Source organism: Falco biarmicus, chromosome 2 (assembly GCF_023638135.1).
Source record: "Falco biarmicus isolate bFalBia1 chromosome 2, bFalBia1.pri, whole genome shotgun sequence".
Taxonomy (NCBI): domain Eukaryota; kingdom Metazoa; phylum Chordata; class Aves; order Falconiformes; family Falconidae; genus Falco; species Falco biarmicus.
In genome coordinates this window covers 94087631-94105102 of record NC_079289.1, presented here as the reverse complement: position 1 = coordinate 94105102, position 17472 = coordinate 94087631, and positions in this window count along the sequence as shown.

Genomic DNA, 17472 nt, shown 5'->3' with positions numbered 1-17472 from the left:
ATGTAACATGAGGGAATGCTTAGTTGCTTGAATTTCTGTAACTGCCTGGCTTCTGTATTCAAAGGGGTAGATTCCCTTTCATCTGGGACACTTTTAATTGCATAATGTAACCCTGTGTAGTAACACTGAAAAGCAAACTTCCATGTTGATGGTTTGCAATTAGAATCATAGAATCATTTAGGTTGGAAAAGACCTTTAAAATCATTGAGTCTGATGGTAAACCTAACACTGCCAAGTCCACCACTAAACCATGTCCCTAAATGCCACATCTACATGTCTTTTAAATACCTCCAGGGATGATGACTTGACCACTTCCCGGGGCAGCCTGATCTAATGCTTGACAACACTTTTGGTGAAGAAAGTTATTCTAATATCCAACTTAAACCTCCCCTGGTGCAACTTAAGCCCATTTCCTCTGGTCCTATCACTTATTACTTGGGAGAAGAGACCAGCAACCACCTTGCCACAGCCCCCTTTCAGGTCATTGTAGAGAGTGAAGAGGCTGAACTGCTTTTTCTCCAGTCTAAACAACCCCATTTCCCTCAGCTGTTCCTCATAAGACTTGTTCTCCAGACCCTTCACCAGCTTTGTTTCCCTTCTTTGGACATGCTCAAGCACCTCAATGTCCTTCTTGTAGTGAGGGACCCAAAACTGAACATAGTATTTGAGGTGTGGCCTCACCAGTGCCAAGTACAGGGAGACGCTCACCTCCCTAGTCCTGCTGGCCACACTATCTCTGGTACCAGCCAGGATTCTGTTGGCCTTCTTGGCCACTTGGGCACATTGCTGGCTCATGCTCGGGTGGCTGTTAACAGCACCCCCAGGTCCTTTTCCATCAGGCAGCTTCCCAGCCACTCTTCCCCAAGCCTGTAGTGTTGCATGGGGTTATTATGACCCAAGTGCAAGACCCAGCACTTCTCCTTGTTGAACCTCATACAACTGGCCTCTGCCCATTGGTCCAGCCTGTCCAGATCCCTCTGTAGAGCCTTCTTACCCTCAAGCAGATCAAGACTCTCACCCAACTTGGTGTCATCTGCAAACTCACTGAGTGTGCACCCGATCTCCTTGTCCAGATCATTGATAAAGATATTAAACAGAACTGGCCCCAGTATTGAGCCCTGAGGAGCACTACTTGTGACTGGCCACCAACTGGATATAACTCTCTTCACCACAACTCTTTGGGCCTGGCCATCTAGCCAGTTTTTAATGCAGCGAAGTATATGCCCATCTGTCCTGGTTTCATCTGGGATAGAGTTAATTTTCTTCTTGGTAGCTGGTGCAGTGCTGTGTTTTAGATTTGGTGTGAGGACAATATTGATAGCACACTGATGTTTTTGGTTGTTGCTGGGTGATGTTTATACTAAGTCAAGGACTTTTCAGTTCCTTGGGCCCTGCCGGCAAGAGGGCTGGAGGGGCAGGAAATTGGGAGGGGACACAGCCAGGTCAGCTGTCCCAAACTGGCCAGAGAGATATTCCATACTGAGTATATAAACTGGGGGAAGAAGAAGGAGGGTGGGGACACTGGCATTATGGCATTTGTCTTCCTGAGTAACCTTACACATGAAGGCGCCCGGTTTTCCTGGAGATGACTGAATACCTGCCTGCCGATGGAAGTAGTGAGTGAATTCCTTGTTTTGCTTTGCTTACATGAGCGGCTTTTGCTTTACTTATTAAATTCTCATCTCAACCCTTGAGTTTTACATTCCTTTCTGATTCTCCTCTCCATCCCTCTGGGTGAGGGGGAGTGAGCGAGCGGCTGTTTGGTGCTTGGTTGCTGGCCAGGGTTAAACCATGACACCATCCAGGCCATGAGCGGCCAATTTCTCTGGGAGAATGCTGTGGGAAATGGTGTCAGAGGCTTTACTAACTCCAGTAGACAACATCCACAGCCTTTCCCTTATCCACTAAGTGGGTCACCTTGTCACAGAAGGAGATCAGGTTAGTCAAGCAGCACCTGCTTTCATAAACCCATAGTGACTGGGCCTGATCACCTGTTGTCCTATTAAATAGTTTATTCATTAGAAATGTAATAAACCAATTTGGTAGCACTTAATCACATGTTTCAAACTGGTTTTAATAACATACCACTTTTAATATCACTCAGTAGTGTACACTTTTGCCCTTTGAGCCATTATACGTTCTTGTCTCTGACTCAAAACATGTGAAAACCTTTATCTGGAACAATTTAATAACAAACATGTAAAAAATTATATCGCCTTTCGTTAACTTGATGTCATAATTCAATTCTGTATGCAGAAAAAACCTCAGTTCTTTGTATTTTGACTGCTGGGGAAATGCTCTCAGGGCCAAAATTTCAGCTAGAGTTAATTATGTGGTTGGAAGGAATTATGCAGATACTTGTCATTTGAGGGTCTAGCTTTTGACTTCCATCTTATAGAGTCATTGCTTTCTGTGGGCTTCCTGGCATTCAACTTAATCAGCTGGTGAGGAATGAAAGCACTCAGGTGATCTTGTACCTGCACTTATAAGGCTTTTCACAGTGTAGTTTAATATCTGTAATAAATATAATCTTTAATCATGTCAAATTATTTGATTAATACATATTGATAAAAAGGTAGGCAAAACTTGTCAAATTGTACGTATCTGTGGAAAGATCTTTAGCTGATGTAGTTCACACTGTCCCCACTAATGTTAACCAATTGTAGACCATCTGAAGCTCTGAATGTTAATATTAAATTTATGTAGAAATTTAAATGCAACCTGCTTTAAACATAAATTTCGAGCATCATGTTCTTCTGAAGTTGCTATGCTTTTCAGTGGTTTTGTGTTCCCATCAGTTTGTTAGAGTGATTAATATAACAGTTCAAAGCTGGAAGGCATAGAGGAAACATACTTTCAGGATTTTCCTCTGGACTCATACCATCCTTTATCTCTCAAGGTCCTAAATGTACAACAATTTTCTTGTGAAATCAGGCAAAATCATGGCAGAATCATCAGACCTCACATGTGGTTTTTGTTTTTTGGGTTGGTTTTTTTTTTTTTTTTTTAATCTGGTAGTGATATTTTGAATAGCTGGTAACCATAGCAACCAAATAGGTTTTAAAGGCTGCAAACGGTTCAACAGTCTGTTGAACTGACAGAATGGCATGCTGCAGACAAAATGGCAAAATGAATTGTATGCGTTTTGGGACTGCTACATGAAGGAACAGGCTCTTTTTGTTTGAGACACTTTTGACCTCGAATATAGAATTATAATTTTTTCCTAGATGTTGGTATAAAATAAAGTGTCTCTAAACACTAAAATAAAATGCTGCTGCCAACAGGATTGCAGATGGTATTGTGAGTCCTAGTTTTGTATTGCTGCAATGTCTGCCATGGATGTATTTGAGCTGCCAGGGAGAATATGTTCAAACTGGCTGCTGGGGGGTGCTAGGGGGCCACCACAAGGACAGGTTTCTGTCTCACCTGGCAGTAGCACTGCAAGCAGGGTGCCCTGGGGGCTGTCCCTGGGTTGTGCTTGCTGATGAGCTCCGTACCTCAGTACCTGCCCGGAGCACCTTGAGCATGGGGCAAGGCAGCCTGGGTCAGCTGTCATAGGGCCAGGACGGTGGGCAGTGCAGAATCCTTGAGGTCCTCAGTGGCTGGGGTGGGGGACCAGGGACCAAGGACAGTGCTGCTGACACTGCTTCTGAAAGTCTCAGTTAAGGACCTTCAACACACCTTTGTACTCTTTAGTTGTCTTTACTGGAGGAGCTGGATGCAATGTTTTTCTCTTTTTTCCCTTCTACAATACATTCAACTGTGTTATGAATGTAGGTGATCAATTAAAAGACTACCTCCTTGAGTGAGCATGATCCTGGGATTTTCTGGTCTGCAGATCTCTGTGATTGCTTCTTTTACTTGACTGTCAGTATTTCAGGGAAGGTCATAAATCTAACTGTACTTTTTTCTAATTTTTTGTCCTGGCTAATATCTGTGCCCCGCCCCCCCCCCCCCCCAAAAAAAAAAAAAAAAAAAAAAAAAAAAGCACCAGTATTTTTACCATATGTCTCTTTCCCCTTCTGGAGGGTTAACTCCTTCTTTCTGATTCTGGTTCATCAATGAAGGCTGTCCTGGGAGCAAAAAGGAGGGTTTGACTGCTAGGCTTCTAAGCCTACTTAGTTTCCAAAGAAATAGTCTGTGATAAATGTAGCGTTGCAGAAGATATTTAATAAAAGTCTGTTGGGTCCATTGCTTTCATCCCCATTCAAAAACTCAGTCTCTTTTATTTTATATCTCAGGCTAAGGATCAGATCCACTTCTAGCCTGCAGAAACCGAAAGAGAGGTGGAGGTACAAGGAAATTAATATTATACCTACATCATCTATTAATCCTCTTGAGCTTTTCTGAAGCCTACTCTTCCCCTATACACATTTTTACTTGGAAGCATTCGTGGAGAGGCAGGTTTAGATGGACCTCTGAAACACTGTTGAGGGTAAGAGATCGAGTGACCCACCAGATTCTTGTTCACATGTGATGAGTAGACAAGACTCATGCTCTGGTTGAGAATGTGACAGTCTAGGTTCCCAGCAGGTATCCTGAGCTCAGCTCTTCTTCAGCCTGTTGGGGATGCAGTAGATTCAAGTTCAAGTTGGACAATACCCAATAGCCTGGCTGGAAAGTTCCCAGGCCATGCTTAACATCTGTTTCTGAAGCTGTTTGTTTTTCATGGTAGATGATGGAGCTAGGATTTTTCAACAGCTGTTCCATCCAAGTGGGAAATATCTGGGGCAAAAAGCAAAAACCTAGTGAATTCTAGCATTTTGGATTAAAGATGAGCTCTGCAGTAAACCAACTGAAACAGAGGTATATAGGCAAAGAATTGACCACTTAATACAACTTTTCTATAATTTATTTTCTTGAAAGCAAGAAGAAAGAACTGGAGAAAAGAAGAAGCAACGATGAATGTCATTTGGACATCACCAAGAAATTCTGATCTAAGATGATAAATTAGAGAAGGTATCTATAGGTACTTAAGGTTAAAGGAATGAAGAGTCCTAATCCAACTGTTTTGCTTGAGTTCTTAGATTCAACAGTTTATTTAAATAGGAGACTGAAATAATCTAAGTGTTTACTTCTGTGTGTGCATAGCTCTGTATTTGGACTTATTTGGACTGTATTTGGACAGCTAGCAGAAAAGTGTGGCTAGGTAACTCAGTCACTAAACTATAGGAGGAAAGCATTTTAAAGGTATCTATAGTATTAGAGAAATAGTAACAATTGGCATTTTTTTCATCCAGCCCCATTGTATATATTTTTGTGTGTGTGTGTGCGCATGCGTGCGTGCATATGTACACATATAGTTGCAGGTAGTTTTGCTTGAGTTTGGGGTCAAGTTCCCTAAGCCAAGTGACTCTCTGTCCATAAAGCCTCCAAAGGTCTGTGCTAGGACCCTTCCTTCCTTCCTTGTAGCCCACTGCCTGTGCTTCCCCAGGGGTGCATCTCCACTCCAAACGCTAGAGATGAGTGTACTCACAGACTTGGTGCTCAGCTGAAAAAAATTTGGGCTGGAGCGTAAACTTGAGACTCATAGTAATAACATGACGTAGTAGCAAATGCAATCTATGGGAATACCTTACTGTCGCATTCACAACATTGCAGTTCTTTTGTACTTTTCTACCCCTGTAGCTTTAACTCTGCAGAGCAGAGACAGCAGCCTTTTCCCATGCAGCCTGCTCCCTACAGAATACGCAGGTGTCCTGATTGTACTGATGAATTTAAGGCTGTTCTCAGAAGATAGATCAATTTCCTATCACCTATTCATAATTAGTTCTTGAGGTCACAACAACTGCCTGCAAGCATACGGAGAGCACTAGTGGACATAAACAAGAGGTAGGTTGTAACAGTCACTGACAGAGCAATACATTCTTCTGGTCTGGTGGCAGAAGATGGATCATTCATTACAATCTGAAGAGACTCCTGCAAAATTGTGTGGAGCAAACTGAGGGTATAGAAAAACGAGTGGATGCAGCAGTACCAGATGGACATATATATTTCTCAGAATTCCCTTTCTTTTAATTTAACAAAACAGATGGCTATAGTTATCTTGTCTTTAGTACACTGCAAACATGTTGCTTCCAACCTGTTCTGACTTCCCTGTCCCGTACCAACTGCCAGTAGAAATCACCTCACTTTGACTAAACCCGTAACAGTTAGATATGAACTTTAAGCTGGCAGAAGATCAGGCTTGTCTCCTTTGGACACTCTAAGTGCATCTGCAGAGCAAGCTTAATCTTCTTTTTCCAGTTAGTTATCTTAAAAAGGTATGGATTGCTATACTGAGTCACCTCTTTTTCTTTGCTAAATATATAGGGAATCTAAACATTAGCTTAAGGTGATAGGACTAATTTTTAGATGGCTGATTATAGAGAAGAGGAATCCTGTCTTAAAGACCTGCGTGAAGCCTCCCATGCATTACAGTTCTCATATAGCTTGGATTCAGCAAAGGCAGAGCTTAACTTTTCTGGGTCTTTTAAAAAGGATGTAGGTATCCTAATTATTTTGGGGATTATAACTGTTTAACAGCCCTATCCTGGATTCTTTAAGTGTATCTGTTTTGCACCAGGAAGTGCTGGTCCATTGTGATCCTGGCAAGAAAGGCACTCAGACTCCATAAGGTATCATTTAAAATGCTGTTTATTAGCACTAACAATGTAAGGGGAGAATACTTTAGGTAATCTTAAATCCCTTTAGATGCTGGGAACCACAGTTTGTGCAGCACTGAAGGGGCCTCTGATCCACGTGCAGCATCTGATGCAGACCTTGTCCATGGAAGACATTGTCCCATTTTGGTCATTTGAGCTATCACAGATTTTTCTTACAAGAAAACAACTCTATTCGTCATTTCTACTGTCAGACTTGGGAACTTCTTGCTGTACTTTTAGATGAAGATGAGGTCAAGCTGGTGGCTTATATCCTCGTACCAAGCGGAAGCTCCCTGCAGGCTCCTCTGTTACAGCGAGCTGGCTGACTTTATCTTGCTGCCAGGAGATTTGTGCAGCACAACACTACCTGATGACCAGGCTGGACTTGCAGAACAGCACAGCACAGCACATCATGCGCCTGGACCTGCTCAGGCTAACTGCTGTATCGATCACTAACTCCTCAAGGTACAATGGTCTTCCAGTCAGGATTACTGTAATATCTTCGGAGTATCTTCTGTGGATCTCATGCAAATGGTAACTGTATCTGGGTTTTGTAGTAGCTTTTTAAAGTTTGTTTACTGTGCACTTTGTTGTTTCAGGGCATTTCTGCTAAAATTAATTTTTAAATGTTCCTTTACTGTGTGTCCTGGGGTCTTTACTGAACAGGTGCCCTTCTACAGCAACTTGGTGCATACTAAACTTCTGAGGCATTTAGAAAAGCCCCACACATGATGCCTTTGTGAAAGAAGCTTAAAACATTGCAGTATCAAATTGGCAGCCAGGACTGAGGCACAGAGCAGAGATTTAGATGTGTTGTTTTAGCCCAGCATAGGAAAGGTGTGTTCTAACATAATCTTTATATCAGACTTACGGTCAGGAAATGAGTTCTGCACTGAGCTGTGTATGCCTGTTTCTATGAGAGTTTCAGCATGACTTTTTGAGTCAAACTTGACATCTCTTCCTGAAAGGCAGGTTCCATTTAGGATGCTTCTGTGCTGGATCCTTCGGACACTCTAAGTGCATCTGTAGAGGAAGCTTAATCTTCTTTTTCCAGTTAGCTATCTTAAAAAGGGATAGATTGCATATTACAGACTTGCACCCTTAAAGGTTGCGAATGAATGGCTCTGGGATTTTTTAAATGCTACTTTCCCACTTAACTAATTAAATGAATAAATAGTTTTGCTCCCAAGTGAGAGATCACATAGTATTATTGTACATGATAGTATTTGTACCTTGGAGAGAATCATGGCAGATGCTGAACAAATGTATAGCTATTCCCTGCCTCATACCGTGCTATGATATTTAGTTAGGAGACAGAAATTCTTCTGAAAGGACAAGCCTCTTTTACAGAGGCTTATTGTCTGAAGACCAGCTTTTTGGAAGAGTAACTTGAAGAAAAACATCCTGAGAGCCTCAGGACATTTCTAGTTGTAGACAAGCTGTTTCTGCTCGCTGCAGAGCAAATAAGGAGGTCACATCAGTGCCTCTGGAGGGCTCTTGTGAGATTGGTGATGGGGCAAGGCCAGGAAACACCACAGCTGGGGGCCTTCATCTGCTACCTAGACTCATGTCAAGGAGAAGACTGGGTTGCATCTGTGTTTTCTAGAAGATGTGACATCCCCTTGCAAAGTGTGATATCTGAGATGCCAGCAAGGACATCAAGCTGGTCCTAAGTAAAAGTTAAAAAAATCACTTGGATGTAAGTGTTGGCTTTAGACTTTGGTGTTTTGTTATTGAATGTTTGCAGTGGGACCAGGCTTGAGAGGACACCAAGCAGCTTTCTGTTGGTGACTTGAGGGGTTGCTAAACTTATGAAGAAGATTTAGCATGGATCAAACATTGAATTATAGCTGAAAGGTCTCAGCAGCAGTGGGAGAGGCCTGGGCAGTGTCATTTTATGAAATCAGAAGGTCCAAGGTACAGTATGCGTGGAGGACCATAAATGACTTACAGTATGGTCTATATTGCCACAGCACTTGCCTTTTGATCTTAAATGACCTGCCTCTAATCCCCTATTCAAGCTGAAGGTTCAGGGTTAGAGCCAAGGAAACTCATGCCCTTATGTACAATTAAGTCGTATTATGGGCCTTGCAAGTCAATTAATGGGAAACAGATCAGGCTTTCCCTTCTCCTATTAGATGGTTTTAATGGAAAAAGAAGACTAGGGTTTAAATGGTACCAGTTATTTACTTGGAAGACAATCTCAGCGCGCCCAGCATGGCAAATGCATTTATGCAAAAGGATTTGCATTTGTTATTGGCTTAAGGCTAATTTCTCTTCTCCCCTGCCAAGACTTGTAGTAATTAGAGGGCTGGGGTGAACACAGGTATAGCCTGTCCATGTTCCTGAGTTGCTGGAATGTGACAGTCCATGCAAGGCAATAGCATGTGTAATTACTCTTTAGCAGGTCTGTAGCTGAAGACTGTGGCCTTTGTCTAAGAGCCCTGGGCATCACCCTAGCCTTATGACTTGTTATGGCTTCTCATCTAGAAGGTATTTTTTTCCTGTCCTTGGCTTCAGATGCTTGATTGTACCCTGGTAATTGATTTTGGCTTGAAACATTATGCTCGGGTATGTGTACTTCAGTCTCTTATACAGCTAGCGAGAAAGCAAGCATGAATTTAGGGTTGCTCAAAGGCAGCTTGGCAATGTTTATGTTGAAAAACTTTACAGAGAATGCAAAGACTTTTTTTTTCAGTTAAGATGATACTTTTTGCTTTACTTTTAGTCATCCCTATCCCTATGTCTGGTGGGCTAATAAAGCTCATCTCCCCAAAGTCACTTATTAATTTATATTCTTTTTGCTTGGCAGAATCTCAGATATGTCCTCCCTATGCTTTATCCCCACACTTAGTCATTTCTTCCTCCTTTTCTACATGCATTTATGAAGTTGCAGTTTTTTCTGTGCATTGGTATTTTTTCTTTTTTCTAGCCTTAGTATCCAGACAATACAACGGGTTGATGGGCTTTCTTGCCACAATGGTTCTATCTGATCAGGCAGCCAAGATGTTTTTGTTGTCATGGAAGTTTCAAAACTTTCCCAAGGCTCCTGTTCAAGGTTTCCAATCTCTCAAGCTTTCTTTTACAAGATTAAGGTCCTGCAATGTTGTATCTGGCTGTTTTCCATACAACTTGCCTTCAAAGGTCTTTTGTTTATATTCATTTTGATTCAGAAATAATTTTTAGCTGTAAATTGACTACATGCTCAGACTGCAGAAGGAAAGATATTACAACACATAGCCAGAAGGTAAAGCCTTTAAATCATCCTCATTTGCTGTGATTTCTTTTCCTTTTCTATTTTTTTTCTTAGAACTTGTATCTAATCTATTTATTCTATCATTCATTCAGATGTTGTGAAGGGCAGGGCAGAAGTCCACAGTCTGGGTTTGCTGTAGTTGAATCTAACTTTAAAATATTGATTCAATGTACAAAGTATTGATTCAACCTTGATCTGGTCATTATAGAGCATTAGACAGAGTCATTGACTTTATCATACCCAAATACAGACTTGGTCTAGATGAACACAAGATGCTGCTCCTGGAAAACTGTTAAACACAAACTTAGTCTGAGAAAAGGGCCGGTTAAATAATTTAATACCTAACAGGTGGGCTTTCTTAAATACAAAAGTCATTAATTCTATGGACAATGACTTTCAGAATTGAGGAAGGTCTGTGAGAAGGAAACGTTGAGGGTTTGTTTGGCTGTAGGATACTGAGAGCAACTTACAGTTTCAGTTTGTGTGTAAGTAATCTGAAATTGGATGAATTTTCTTCTTGAATCTGACGTTTCCAAAACTTCAGAGAGGTGATCAGCTGCAACTGAGATTCTGGACAGAAAAATTATACTAATTACAAGTGACATACTTGTTTAACCTTGTAACATAAGCAGAAAAAGGCTTGGAATAATTCAAACAGAATGAGAAAAAATGTTTTTAAAACCAAGAATGAATTTGCTACTCCAAACACTAGCATTTATTATGGAAAACTGTTGGTACTTATGTACCATGCAAATTTACAAGGGTACTTACAAATACATGCACTCGGGTGCAAGGCATAACAGTAATGGAAACTAACGAAGATCAATATAGGTCAGACACCAAAAGCTATTAAAAAGCTATTAATGTAAGTATTAATAAAAATAAACACTACTATTATCACCTGTATTAGGATTTTATAAAATAAACATTGATTTGTATAATAGGCCTTTGTCTTGGATACTTAAAAAAATACTTGAACAAGAGACTATTTGACTGATTCTGTGACAACAGCAAAAATGTGCTATCAGAAGGAGCTTCCTCCTGACAGACCTGGTGCACTGAAGTCCAAATTGCACCTCTTGTCAGATGTGTATGTATTGCTAAGTTTGTGGATCACTATTTTTGACACATTTTTCATTATTTGAAACTGTTCATTATGACACACTGTGCCTACACAACAACTTTTTATTACTTTCAAATACCTGTGTATTGAGCAAACTCAATTATGTAAACATCTTGGGTCTTCCTACTTTACAAAAAAATTAGCTGGAATTAGCTAAAATGATCATTTTTTCCAATAGCATACTTATCTCTGTGCATAACTTTTACATACCCACAGACTTCTGGAAATTACATGGTTAGCAAGGATATCTGGGAAGACATCTACCACATTTCCCCAGATAGCTCACATTGCGTAGTGCCTACGCCTCTGCTGATAATAGCCTCCGATCCTCAGGACTAATGCTCTATTTGGTACAGCAGTACCATGGTCTTCATATTGCTTTACTTCAGTCTTTGCAAATCTTATTGCTGTATTGGGTCCTTCCTTGTGTAGGTTTGATTTCACACATCTGGATCTACCGGTACTGAATTATACAAAATCCTTTCCTTGGAGAGTAATAAACGTCTTTACTTCAACGTGGTGAAGGAATAGAAATTTTCTTTCCTTCCTCCCACTTACTGCTGTGGCTTATTTGGAAACTCAAAACTCACAGAGATCTTATTTCAACTCTTTCAAACCTTTTCTAAAGTACATGTCTTTAATTTATGTTATTGCTTTTTCGCTCATATTCTATTTATTATAAGGGGCTGGCCTCAGTATGAACCTTGAGAGATTGTCATCCAGGAGCATTAAAGAGATTTAAATCCCTTAATGTTCAATGCTTTAAAAACTATTTTATGATATGCCAATTAAAGGTGACATGCTGCAACTCTTTATCTCGGAGTAGCTGCCTAGAGTAACAGGATCCCATGGAGCACATTGCAGTTACAGCTCAGCAGAAAATCAGCAGTATGTCCTATTTCTCCTCTTGCCCTTTCCTCATTTTATGAAAAATGCAAATTTCAAAAGATAAAGAAAACAATACAGATTATTGCTGTGTCAGAAGATGCCATTTTGTTGGATGGAAAGTGGTGGTTTAGGAGAAAACAATGGACATCTGAAGTGGGCAGCTCCTGCTGGAGGAAATGCAACTCCTGGAGGGGGCTGGGGGCTCTCCCTTCATTGACATTTTCCAGAGGAGTTGAAAGCTGCAAACTCAGGCAGTACTGCTAGAGATGTCATGATCAGGTGTCCTTTCTGGCCTGCCTCACAGTCCACTTGATCTGTTTGTAGCTATGGTCACTGCATACTCAGTCTGAGAGGGTGTATGGCAACTGCATTTGGGGGACAAGAGAAAATGAACCACTTCAGCACACTTGTGACCGTGTTCTCTACACCTTTGAGAATTGCTTAATGTTTCTCCTCTCCCACTCAACCCACAGCTCTGATTAAATGACATCAAATTATGAAGGAAAATGTACTCTGGGCAAACATGCATGCCAAATCCACCTTTAGTGGAAAGATGCAATTTCTCAGAAGTCAGGAGAGCTGCACCCTCATACATTACAGGTATATTTGATGAGATTGCATTCCCTTTCTGTTTAATCAAACAGATGGATTGAGAAGAGGCTTTACATGTAGGGAAAGGGAGAAAGCAGAAGTGGTTCCTGTTAGTGCTACTGTGGGAAATGCTACCCCTCTAAAGGTACCACTCAGACATGGCCCTACTTGGCTTCTCTGTGGCCAATGCAAGTTACACAAAGTTGACACCATTGCAGACCTGAATATTCTCTGTATAATCACTCATAATCATTGCCTGAATTAAGCTATAGCAATTGTCTTTAAGACCACCTATATACAGTTAGGAGGTGAGCAGCTGACAAACTTAGAGAGACACAAATGAGTCTTCCTATTTCTAAAGTTCTTTCATATACTGTCTGCTAACCTTTAAATATTAAAGATTTATCACAGCTATAAATCCCAGCTCTCTTTAATCACCACCCAGAAATACTATAACTATTACAAAGTGGCCTTGGCTAAGCCCTAAACAAGCAGCTGTCTCAGAGATGCTCTTTGTAGGGAAAGCATATGCCTGGCTGGTTTTTTTGTGGTTTTTTTTGTTTGTTTGTTTTTTAACTGAAGTGCATATTATGTATTCATTTTATTTATCTTTTATCTTTGCCTTGCCTCACGCTGCAAGGCTCTTTAAGAAAACAATCTAACCCCCCTTCTATATAGGATGAACCAATATACATCACTGTGAATTGCAAAATACATATGTATCTTCAGTTTATCTCATGCACTGGATGCAGGAGCATGGCTTTGGTCTCTTCAAAAACAGAATGACCCTTCAGAAGTCACTTCATTGATAGGAAAAGTTGTTCCTATTTTTTTGAAATGTAAGGAAGCCAAGAAATCATTTTTCTGTGCTGCTGGCATCTCCTCTGTTGTCTGGGAGAACGGCTGATAATCAGCATAATCTTGCACCTTATCTGTGGCTCCAGTGGAATATCTTGCAAGGCAAAAGCAGCAATCTTGAATTTTGCAGTTGGAGAAAACAAGACATTCACTCACAGATTGAGGTAAAAGTGGCAGATGTGAATAACAAAAAAATCCACATCACATCTAGCCTTTGTCCTCAATCCAAAGACTCCCTGTCAGACACACTGCCTCAGACACTGCTCTCATAGTATCACATAGCTGAAGCAAAGATTGCATTTGGTTACTGCTCAAATGGGAGACCTCAGGGGTAAAAACCCACATGGGTGTAGAAGCAGTCACCAGGTGTCACTTCTCAAATCAGCTGTGATCTGGGAAGAGATGAAGGGAACAGACATGCCACAGGGGTGATTTCATTTACAGCTCAGTAAGAAATTCAAGGTCTCAGGGCAGAGGTCTGCATTAAAACAGTGTCTTTAGCAAAACCTTTTTAAGAGATGATCCTTCCAGTTTCTGATTTCTGCAGCAGTTTGTAACTCCCCCAGTTATGTCAGTGCAATCATTAGCAGGGCTTGTATAAATTACATCAAGCAGTGCTGCACAGGTGGGAATGAGAGGGCAAGGCAGAAACAGCTTAAAGAACTACTGCAAATAGAGCTACTTTCTCCTCAGGGACTTGATACTTACAGGTATGTAGTTATCACATTTTGCAAGAAGTAGCAAGATCTAATGGGGATAGCATTGGTTGAAGCGTACCTTCTTTTCTTCTCCAGAGAAGGGTAGGAGAATTTGGTAATAGAGAAGGGGCTCTGGGGACGTGGCAAATCTTAATGAAAGCCATCTCTCTAGAGATTTTGTTTCCTGCTTTTATGAAAGCATCTACAAAGTTACACTGAAGACTACAACATTTTACAGGAAGGGTGAGATTCCATTTCCAAACAATTAATTTCCTGAATTCAGCTGTCTCTATGTAGGTATCCATGTTGGAGCTAGCAACTTCTTCACACAAAGGGACCTAATGCCAGTTGAGGTACCCTAAGTTATCTCTCCTTACCTCCTGCTGTGGTCCAAATGGGTCTGGGGTTCCTTCCATCATGCCCAGCAGCCCTGTACATGTGTCTTTGATACACTGCTGCACACTTCCAAGCATTCCTAAGGCAAAGCTGTTGGATAAGGTGATTGGAGCACTTGTCCAGTAAACAGGAACGCTGGGTTCAACATTACCTTGAGTCTTTGGAGGGGGGAAACTAAAATTCAGCTGCACATAGCCAAGAACTGAGAAAGGGCCATCTCATTCCTTCACTACCCCAGGCAGATCCTGCTGATGAGCTGCTCAGCATGGAGTTGCTTCACGCTCACCAGTGAGAAAATGTCAACAAGAGCGAAGATGTGAACCTTGTGATCAGGGACTTTGCCTGGACAGGATTTAAATGTGGCTCCAATTCTTAGTCTGAAAATTCTTTCAGCAATGTATCAATTGTTTAGAGTAAAAATAAACACACAGGCACACAACTGATACACTCTGAAAAATGGTGTGTGTTATTTATGTGCACATGTTCTTTCTCTTACTCTCTGGACTGGTGAATTCTCGATTTGTTTGTGTAAAGTAAAAAACCAGGTGAGCGGGATGTGCACACGTACTTTTTTTTTTTAACATCTCTTTCCTACCATTCTCAAGCCCCGTGCTTAGCATACTCAACAGAAAGGTAGGTGGTTTGAATATAAACACCCTAAGGCTAAGGAGGAAGCTCAGCCAGGTCCCTACTCTTGGCAATTGCACCATCAGTAAAGCTGCAATAAGAGTAAGACATCATGAACGTTGTCTTCAGGGGTAATATTTCAAACATATCGATATTGCCATGGTTTCTGGTTTTTGCTGAGATCAGAAAAGAATATCTTTTCTTGGTAGAATGTAAGTACAATGAGTTGAATGAAATCACACAAGAGCATTCTGTGAATAAATTATACACTACAAGTTTTTCTGCAAAGGACCGTTTCAAATATCTTGAGCTGGCATTTTTCTCAAGTCTACTTCTTAGTTTTATAGTAATTAATCTATTCCAAGTCCCCAAACAGTGCAAGATTTTGGCCAAGGTTTTTGCTAAAATGCAGTGCAGGGGACACCTCTGCACTAAAGTAGTGCCTATTTTGCAACATATCTGGATTTCTCTCTTAAAAGAGTAGAGCAGATGAATGCATTTAATAGAAAAACAACTGAGAAACTTCTAAACCTCATGTATAATGAATGTGAAGCCAAAGAGTCATTTTAACATCCCATTTTCAAAATGTTACTATTTGCACAATTAATCTCTAGTCTAACATTACTAGAATGCTGACCATAATAATTACAGACCTGTACTACAGGTGAATCAACTAAGTGTACCAGTTCATCTACCAGAAGGTGCACTTTCATCAGAGGAGGGCTGCATCCTACCTTTAAGAAAATAAGGTATATTAATATTAGGAGTTTGATCAGCCTAACCATGGTTAATCTTTTTTCAAGATTTCCTTGAACAGTTCTGTGAATGGGTGATATATTTGAAGACTAAAGTTTGTGAGAACATAAGTGATCTACACATACAAAGCTAACTAGCTACCGCTAGAATTGAGTATCTAGTATTTTCTGTTGTTCTCATGTTGGAACAAACCAAAACTAGACTTTCATGTTTCACACTGTAATGTCATAACCTTGAGAAATATGCAAGGACTCAGCAAATCAATCAACAGAATTATACTCACTTTCTGATATAGCTCACTCTACTCCTTGATGATAGCAGAGAAGGGACAGTTTGGATTAGCATTTAATCAGTAGGTTCTCTGACTTGGTGTTGAAATGTCAACTCTTAATCTCCCTTACCTTGAAAAATGAAGATATTGGGATTTGATGTAATAGCTTTGTCTGAGAGGTATAGTCCTTCTGTCAATATTCACCTCACAGAGGCTTGCTCATAACCCAGAGCACCACTGCATTTCCACTGCCCTGGCAGCGGGCTCCATTTCATGTCAGTCAGTGGCAAATTCAGAAGTTTACTCTGTACATTTTCTTCACATGTACATTCACACACATTCTTCTTTAAACACATGATTTTGCAGCCATTTAATTTAAACCTGGATTTTTTTTTTTTAAAAAAATGTAGTAATAAAAGACTAGTTGGGATAGGGGGTATATTTAGGAAAATTGCATGAAGGAGTTATTAATGATATCTATGCTAAAAGTTATCAGGTCATAAAGTTGACTTAATCCCCATTTTTTTAAGGTGCTTTTTGAAAAAAATACCCAAGCATTTTCTTCTGTCTCAAAATATCGTAACATAGAGTGATCAGTTAAGTACTTGATCTCATGAAGGTGGTCATAAGAAAGGAAGGGTTGGCCAATCTCTAATGACTTTTCTGTGAGCTCTGTGGGAAAGACAGATGAGGAGCAAGCGGGTTGGTGTATGAAGTGATTATTCTTCACATCACTAGAGAAAGTATTGGTTTCATGCATTTCAAACTCCAATACTAGTGCCTCTGGCTGCTTTATAACTTGCTCATATCACAGTAATTCCTAGACTCATTTCTTAAAGGCTTATCTGCAATCTTAGCTGGTTGTTCTGTCACAGTGACCTTTTCAAGCTGGAGAAATGGCAGCAAATATACATCACTGATTTTTCATTTGAGAGCTTGGATCAAAGCTGGTGTTGTAGTGATTATGTCCTACTAAGGAGGACTTACAAACCAATCTTCTGTGAACCTTTGTCCCCAGCTGTACTAATTGTGATTATCCAAAATGTTTTAAAGTATAATAGTAGTGAAAAGGGTGAGTGCCCTATCCAAAGCCAAGTCACTGAAGTCACAGAAAGATTCACAGATTATGTCCAGAAGTGCAAGTGGCTATGTGGGCACCTAGCCTAACTATGGTCCTCAAACATCCATGCTGGAAGACTGCCAGGGTGTCTTACTGCTTCTTTCTGTCCTCTGATCCTTGCTTTTCTCCCAGTGAATCAGAGTAAGGGATTAAAGGTGGAGAGAAGCTGCACAGTATTTTGCCCAATTAGACCTTCTGGATGAGAAGTGCCTTCAAATCTCTTCCCATGAATCTATCCCTAAAG